Source organism: Mustelus asterias, chromosome 5, assembly GCF_964213995.1.
Source record: "Mustelus asterias chromosome 5, sMusAst1.hap1.1, whole genome shotgun sequence".
NCBI lineage: Eukaryota > Metazoa > Chordata > Chondrichthyes > Carcharhiniformes > Triakidae > Mustelus > Mustelus asterias.
This window is the reverse complement of record NC_135805.1, coordinates 17,296,227-17,305,258: the sequence shown is the minus strand read 5'-3', so window position 1 is coordinate 17,305,258 and position 9,032 is coordinate 17,296,227.

Here is a 9,032-nt window from a genome sequence, read left to right as displayed (position 1 = left end):
AATAGGTGTTCCATCTGTTCGTCACTAATCCAAGACGGAACCTGTCCACTGCGTACCTGCTCTAGGTTTTCCCTCAGCTGTTCTATCATCCACTGTCCATATGCACTACATAAGGTCCGGTTCTGTTGTTTTTTCCCTGATAATTTGATTGATTGTCTTGGCGTGTCCTTCGAATACAGCGAGCATACGGCTGCTGGCTGTGTTCCCAGTCAGTTCCCCTTCAGCATCTTGCTGATTGTCCTCACTGATAGAACTTAGTGTCTGTTTAACCTGTTGGGTCAGAACCCTAAGTTTATTATCCAGGTCAGCTAAATCAAGGGCGTTGATGGTTGCTACCCCTGCCCCGTATGCGGTAACCGTTTTACACCGGGTTGCTAAGTTTCCCCAGTTCTGCATCATCTGTCTCCCATCAACCTGACTTTTACACTCTCGCCTCCAATATTGTAAATAACATGTCATTGATGAACTCCCTCTTGGATCTTTCCTGTCTTTCATCCATTCCTACCTTCAGTCCTAAAAGTCTGCGAGTGAAGTGGAGGTATAATCTCTGAAGTTGGGGAAAGCACCACTCTGGCAGTTGGTTCCCAGCTATATCCACCACCACAGGTACCAATTCATGGTGAATGTTGTCATACAGGGTTTTCTCTGTGTGTTTTAGTACCAATCCATTCTGTGGTCCGGGGGTGGCTTCAGGACAAATCAAGTGGGATGGGTCTGGGGTTGGCTTCGGCCCAGTTCTTATTTCATACAATGCAAAGTTCCCCTCTCTGAGCATCCCGGGGCACCACTGCCCGAGCTCTAATCCTTTTTCTGGACTCTTGGCCAGACATCCAATTTCAGGGCACCCATTATTTGAAAATCCCCTCCAATCCCCTTCTGTGGTGACACTCAGATAACATTCAGTTGAACTGCCATTTGGTTTTTTGTATACCAGCCGCTGGTTGTTACACCCAAACATTATACTCTTCTCGGGGTGCACCCATAACACGCCCTCCTCACATTCCCCCGCGTCAGGTGGGGCAAACCATAAATAACCGGGATACCACAAGTTCATCTTGCTTGGAATGTCCTGTGTGCTTATCCCGATGAGTCCGATGAGGTAGATCCTAGGTTGCATCTCTGTCGTCGTCCGTCACTGTCCTGAGGAGATCAGTGTAATTTCTGCTGTTATCACATTTAATATTTGATGTATATACATATATTTAAAGTGTCTATGCCCCTCCCTTTTGTTTTGAACACTTATTTGACAGTGTTGTGGTCAGGAGGACCCGGGTATGTCAAGTGTCGCTTGCATGTCATAGTTTTTTAAAATTCTAATTGTGGAGCACTACGGAGCAACTTTTGTTCAGATCGATGAATAGACGAGTTGTGGGTTTGTCAGAAAGAGCTTATTTGACTGGCCAGCAAAGTCAAGGCGGCCGGTTTTAGTCTAGTTTTAGTTTTTTGTCTAGCAGCAGTCACCATTAACTATAGGGATTCGAACAGCACTGGAGTCGGTCTGTCAGGACATGAAGAGGTGTCTGTTCTATAAGTGTGTTGGAATTTGAAGGCAGGCTGCCTGTAAAATTTAGCATGAGTGCCTCTAAGAGTTGGAAATGTGTTTTAGTTGGTCTACCGGGTGGACCCTTTTATCGAAATATGCCTTGGTCTGTTTCTTTTTAACTCCTAATCGGACAGCCGCGGCTAACTGGGCTGCTTTAGTGTTTTCGGTTAACTGCTGGATGGCTTTCTCATGGGTGAGCGCTGTGATAGCAGGCTCAGTTAAATCAAACCCCAATAAATATTCAGCTCCCCTCATAGGTCAGCCAGTCATTAATGTGTGGGGGGTGAATCCAGTAGAACTGGAAACAGTGTTACGTACCTTCATGAGGGCAAAGGGAAGTACTGTATCCCATGTTGTGTTGTTTTGCTGCACTGTCTTTCTAATGATCCCTTTTAGCGTTCGGTTCATGCGCTCGACGATTCCACTGGATTGTGGATGGGAGGCGATATGGAATTTCTGCTTGATGCCAAACATAGCCATAACGTTCTGCATCACCCACCCAGTGAAATGTGTCCCTTGGTCGGACTCTATGCTGTGGGGAAGACCCCATCGTGTAAACACCTGTTGGGCTAATATCTTTGTGGTGGCCTTAGCTGTGTTGGATCGAGTGGGGAATGCCTCGACCCATTTGGTGAAAGTGTCTCTTATTACCAGGACGTATTTAAATCCATTCCTACATGGTGGTAGTGGGCCGATATAATCAAATTGGAGATTTGTCCAGGAGCCTTCTACTGGGCATGTGTGTCTTAGCTCTGCTTTTCTGGCATACCTATCGAGGTTGTTCTGGGCACAAATTAAATAATTGTCGATATAATGGGCAACGTCATCCTGCAGTTCGGGCCACCAACGTAATTCTTTTAATCGCTCGATTGTTGTCTCTATGCCCTGATGGCCACGTCCGGTAAACAACCCAGTTTGACCAGAAAGTCTCTTTTGTCCTGAGATGACCCATATCCTGTGTATTCACTCATCTCAGTTGCAGCCTGTTTATCTCTGTCTTTTAGGCTGCAGCCTGTCATTTTAGTTCTTGCCCAATTGTCCCAGTTTGCTTTACAAATCGCCATTTTAGATGGCCCGTTTGGCCACAGCAGAATCTAGTGTTACAATCTCAATCGTCTGCTGAAATGGTTAACTTTTCCACAGAACCTAAAGGGGCGGGGACTGAGCAGAGAAACATGGCACGAATTTTTGTCACTTTATGTAATTTAGATAAAAACATCTCTAACTTGAACGAATTCGATTTTAATCTGACTGTATTTTTTTGGGTAGATTCCATAACTAATTATTTTCATTTTTATTGATGTTTGTTAGGAACAGGTAACTCCTGTTCTTTATAAAGAATTTCACTTGTTTTCTGAATTCTCCACGGGCTCGGAGAATCAGAACCCAGGCTTTATCATTCTTACCCTTTTTCTCCTTTTCCCACCACTCCCTCTGTTTTACAGGAGGCCCATGGGGATTCCAAACAGACCTAATCATCTTATCGGTAAGTTTCTCATGAATGGGAAGGGTGAAATCTCAATGTTGGGAGTGTACTGTAGATCTCCCACCATCCCACAGGAAACAGAGGAGCAGATGTGTAGGCAGACACTGGAAAGGTGTGAGAAAAGCAGCATCGTTGTGGTGGCTGACTTTAACTTCCCCCATATTGACCAGGACTCTCTTACAGCCAGGGGCTCGGATGGACAGCGATTTGTTAGATGTGTCCAGGAAGGCTTTTTGATCCAGTATGATGAAATCCAACCATGGTAGGGGCCATACTAGACTTGGTATTGAGGAATGAGCCGGCTTTCTTCACGACAGTAAGATGTCTCACAACACCAGGTTAAAGTCCAACAGCTTTATTTGGTAGCACGAGCTTTCGGAGCGTTGGTCCTTCATCAGGTGAGTGGAGAGTTGGGTTCACAAACACGGCATATAGAGACACAGAATCAATTGCAAGATAATGGTTGGAATGCGAGTCTTAACAGGGAATCAAGTCTTTACGGGTACAGACAATGCGAGTGCAGAGAGTGATAATCACAGGTTAAAGAGGTGTGAATTGTCTCAAGCCAGGACAGATAGTAAGATTTTGCAAGCCCAGGAAAATCATGGGGGTTACAGGTAATGTGACATGAACCCAAGATCCTGGTTGAGGCCGTTCATATGTGTACGGAACCTGGCTATCAGTTTCTGCTCGGCGATTCTGCGTTGTCGTGTGTCTTGATATCCACCTTGGAGAACGCTTATCCAAAGATCGGAGGCTAAGTGCCCTTGACTGCCCCGACAGGAAGGGAACATTCCTGCCTGGTGATGTCATGCTTCCGTTGCTGTAGCGTCTGCATGGTATCGCCGTTGTACCATGCCTCGGGACATCCTTTCCTGCAGCCTATCAGGTAGACAATGTTGGCCGAGTCACATGAGTATGTACCAAGTATGTATCAGAAACTGATAGCCATCCCAAGAAGCAATAATAAATACCATGTGATCACAATCTGCAATGACTCAACCAAACACGTTCCTGGTTAAAGTTTATTCCAATTTCATTTTTCCCAGGGATGTCTGATAAATGGGAGGCTTTCAAAAGTGTTAACCAGGGTTCAGGGTAAGCACATTCCTCTCAGAGTCAAGGGCAAGGCAGGCAGAAGTAGGGAACACTGGATGACTCGGGATATTGAAGCCCTGGTCAAGAAGAAGAAGGAGGCACATGACATGCTGTGGTGAACCATCGTTGGTTCCCACCAGGTAGTACTGAGCCAGGGTCTGGCCAGTACTATGAGTCTGTATATATGTTGCTGTTGGGGTTAGGGTTGGGTTGTTCTACATGTTACTGTTGGGGTTAGGGTTGGGCTGTTCTATCTGTATTATAGTTATTATGGTACATCCCAGTCGGGCTCCGCCTCCTGGGAGAGGTATAAAGGTCACTGCTCTGTCTGGGATCCCTGAGTCTGGGATCGTGTATTATATATGGTAGCTCTATTGTAGTAGTCAATAAAAGCCTTTATTTCCTCGAGCATCTCTAGCCTCGTGAGTTATATCACGCGTCACATGCATAGGCAGCTGGGACCTCATTAAGTGTATCCCAGGACATTGTGGGGGACGAGGGAGGAAATTGCGGGTCCCCTAGCAGAGATATTTGAATCATCGACAGTCACAGGTGATGTGCCTGAAGATTGGAGCGTAGCAAATGTTGTGTCTTTATTTAAAAAGGGCTGCAGGGAAAAGCCTGGGAACTGCAGGCCAGTGAACTCACATCTGTGATGGGTTAAGTTGTTGGAAGGTATTTTGAGAGACAGGATCTACAGGCATTTCGAGTTTCAAGGACTGATTAGAGACAGTCAGCATGGCTTTGTGAGTGGAAAATCATGTCTCACAAATTTGATTGAGTTTTTTGAAGGGGTAACCAAGAAGGTAGATGAGGGCAGGGCAGTTGATGTTGTCTAAATGGACTTTAGCAAGGCCTTTGACAAGGTACCACATGGTAGGTTGTTGCATAAGATTAAATCCCACGGGATCCAAGGTGAGGTATCTAAAAAGATACAAAATTGGCTTCTTGACAGAAGCCAGAGAGTAGTTGTAGAGGGTTGTTTTTCAAACTGGAGGCCTGTAACCAGCGGTGTGTCTCAGGGATCAGTGCTGGGTCCACTGTTATTTGTCATTTATATTAATTGGATGAGAATAGCGGAGGCATGTTTGTAGATGACACCAAGATTGGTGGCATAGTGGACAGTGAAGAAAGTTATCTCTGATTGCAACGGGATCTTGACCAATTGGGCCAGTGGGCTGACGAATGGCAGATGGAGTTTAATTTATATGAATGTGAGGTGGTGCATTTTGGTAGATTGAACCAGGGCAGGACTTACTCAGTTACTCAGTTACTGGTAGGGCACTGGGGAGAGTTACAGAACAAAGAGATTTCGGGGTACATGTTCATAGCTCCTCGAATGTGGAGTCATAGGTGGACAGAGTGGTGAAGAAGGCATTCAGCATGCTTGGTTTCATTGGTCAGAACATTGAATCCAGGAGTTGGGACATCTTGTTGAAGTTGTACAAGACATTGGTAAGGCCATACTTGGAACACTGTGTACAGTTCTGGTCACCCTGTTATAGAAAGGATATTATTAAACTAGAAAGCATGCAGAAAATATTTACTAGGATGCTACTGAGACTTGATGGTTTGAGTTATAAGGAGAGGCTGGATAGATTGGGACTTTTTTCTCTGCAGCGTAGGAGGCTGAGGGGTGATACTATAGAGGTCTATAAAATAATGAGGGGCACAGATCAGCTTGATAGTCAATATCTTTTTCCAAAGGTAGGGGAGTCTAAAACTAGAGGGCATAATTTTAAGATGAGAGGGGAGAGATAGAAAAGTGTCCAGAGGGGCAATTTTTTCACAGAGGGTGGTGAGTGTCTGGAACAAGCTACCAGAGGTAGTAGTAGAGGCAGGTACAATTTTGTCTTTTAAAAAGCATTTAGACAGTTACATGGGTAAGATGGGTATGGAGGGATCTGGGCCAAATGCGGGCAATTGGGATTAGCTTTGTGCTTTTAAAAAAAAGGGCGGCATGGACAAGTTGGGCTGAAGGGCCTGTTTCCATGCTGTAAACCTCTATGATTCTATGACATGATTGAAGAGCACTTGAATAATTGAAAATCTAGAAATCAGCTCCACCCATTGCTCTGAAATGCCGGCCCTGTAAATGCCCAGATGGACAATTGGAGTTTGGTTTCAGACCTGCCTCTGGAGGCAGCTTTACTTCAGTGATCATTGAGTGGACCCGACCTCACCCACATTTCCAATGAGCCTGTTTCTGAGTGAGGCACTCAGCTGATTTTATCACTTTGCATTGCGAGAGCCACAAGTCATCTCTTGGCCTCTCTTCACAGTGACATTTACATGGGGCTTTGCATCTTTTGATGTTGAACTCATGAGAGATGAAGAAAAACATGGTCACAAGCTCTAAAGTGACTTCATCAGCACCTGGATAATTTTAATAACTGCACATTTTAGGACAAGAGACAAAACGTAGCTGCAATTCTCTCAGACTCTTTATTCCCTGGATTCGTTACACGGATTGTAGTCAAACCCGAACCTAACAGGAATGAGGAGGTGGGAGGTGGGTGTGAATCCACACCCAGAGACTGTATTCATTGGAGTTTAGAGCAGTGAGAGGGGATCTCATAGAAAGTGATAAAATTCTAACAGTGTTAAACAGGGAAGATTCAGAAATGATGTTCCCGATGGTGTGGGAGTCCAGAACTAGGGGTCATAGCTTGAGGGTAAGGGGTAAACGTTTTAGAACTGAGGTGAGGAGAAATTTCTTCACCCAGAGGATGGTGAATGTGTGGAATTCACTATCACAGCATGTAGTTGAGGCCAAAACGTTCTGTGATTTCAAGAAGAAATTAAATGTAGCTCTTGGGGCTACAGGAATCAAGGGATTAATCTACATGTCAATTGGTCAAACCAGGTCAGTCAAGGCAGCCTTTGAGGTGGACTTCATAGAATGACTCGGGTAAGATTAGGGCCAGTCAAGGACAGTAGTGGGAAGTTGTACGTGGTGTATGAAGAGATAGGAGAGGCGCTAAATGAATATTTTTTGTCAGTATTCACGCAGGAAAAAGGCAATGTTGTTGAGGAGAATACTGAGATACCGGCTAGACGGGATTGAGGTTAATAATGAGGAGTTGTTCGCAATTCTGGGAAGTGTGAAAATAGATAAGTCCCTGGGCCTGATGGGATTTATCCTAGGATTCTCTGGGAGGCTAGGGAGGAGATTGCAGAGCCTTTGACTTTGATCTTTATGTTGTCATTGTCTACAGAAATAGTGCCAGAAGACTGGAGGATAGCAAATGTTGGCCCCTTGTTCAAGAAGGGGAGTAGAGACAACCCTGGTAATTATAGACCAGTGAGCCTTACTTCTGTTGTGGGGAAAGTTTTGGAAAGGATTATAAGAGATAGGATTTATAATCATCTGGAAAGGAATAATTTGATTAGGGATAGTCAACACGGTTTTGTGAAGAGTAGGTCGTGCCTCACAAACCTTATTGAGTTCTTTGAGAAGGTGACCAAAGAGGTGGATGAGGGTAAAGCAGTTGATGTGGTGTACATGGATTTCAGTAAAGCGTTTGATAAGGTTCCCCACGGTAAGCTATTGCAGAAAATATGGACGCATGGGATTGAGGGTGATTTAGCGGTTTGGATCAGGAATTGGCTCGCTGTAAGAAGACAGAGGGTGGTGGTTGATGGGAAATGTTCATCCTGGAATTCAGTTACTAGTGGTGTACCACAAGGATCTGTTTTGGGGCCACTGCTGTTTGTCATTTTTATAAATGACCTGGATGAGGGCGTAGAAAGATGGGTTAGTAAATTTGCGAATGACACTAAAGTCGGTAGAGTTGTGGACAGTGCGGAAGGTTGTTGCGGGTTACAGAGGGACATAAATGAGCTGCAGAGCTGGGCTGAGAGGTGGCAAATGGAGTTTAATGTGGAAAAGTGTGAGGTGATTCACTTTGGAAAGAGGAACAGGATTACAGAGTACTGGGCTAATGGTAAGATACTTGGTAGTGTGGATGAGCAGAGAGATCTCGTTGTCCATGTGCATAGATCCCTGAAAGTTGGCACCCAGGTTGATAGGGTTGTTAAGAAGGCGTACGGAGTGTTGGCTTTTGTTGGTAGAGGGATTGAGTTTCGGAGCCAGGAGGTCATGTTGCAGCTGTACACAACTCTGGTGCGGCCGCACTTGGAGTATTGCGTACAGTTCTGGTCGCTGCATTATAGGAAGGATGTGGAAGCATTGGAAAGGGTGCAGTGGAGATTCACCAGGATGTTGCCTGGTATGGTGGGAAGGTCTTATGAGGAAAGGCTGAGGAACTTGAGGTTGTTTTCGTTAGAGAGAAGAAGGTTAAGAGGTGACTTAATAGAGGCATACAAGATGATCAGAGGATTAGATAGGGTGGATAGTGAGAGCCTTTTTCCTCGGATGGTGATAGCGAGCACGAGGGGATTAGCTTTAAATTGAGGGGTGATAGATATAGGACAGATGTCAGAGGTAGGTTCTTTACTCAGAAAGTAGTAAGGACGTGGAATGCCCTGCCTGCAGCAGTAGTGGACTCGCCAACATTAAGGGCATTTAAATGGTCATTGGATAAACATATGGATGATATTGGAATAGTGTCGGTTTGATGGGCTTTAGATCGGCGCAACATCGAAGGCCGAAGGGCCTGCACTGCGCTGTAATGTTCTATGTTCTCTGTTCTACTGTCGGCACAGGGAACCCAAGAAATGAGATTGTGCAGACATGAAAGGAGAATGTGAGATTGTTTTCTGCTGGGTCACTAACACCAGCGAGCGACAGATCAATCTTCCATTCCAGTCAACTCCCAAACAGGGAAGGGGAACAATCCTGAGTGTGTGAACTGGAATCAATTGTAAAATAGCTGCTCCGGGTTGCTCAGACTTCCTGGGAACCGGCACTCACAGAGTTAATGATTTCTCAATTCAATGTTG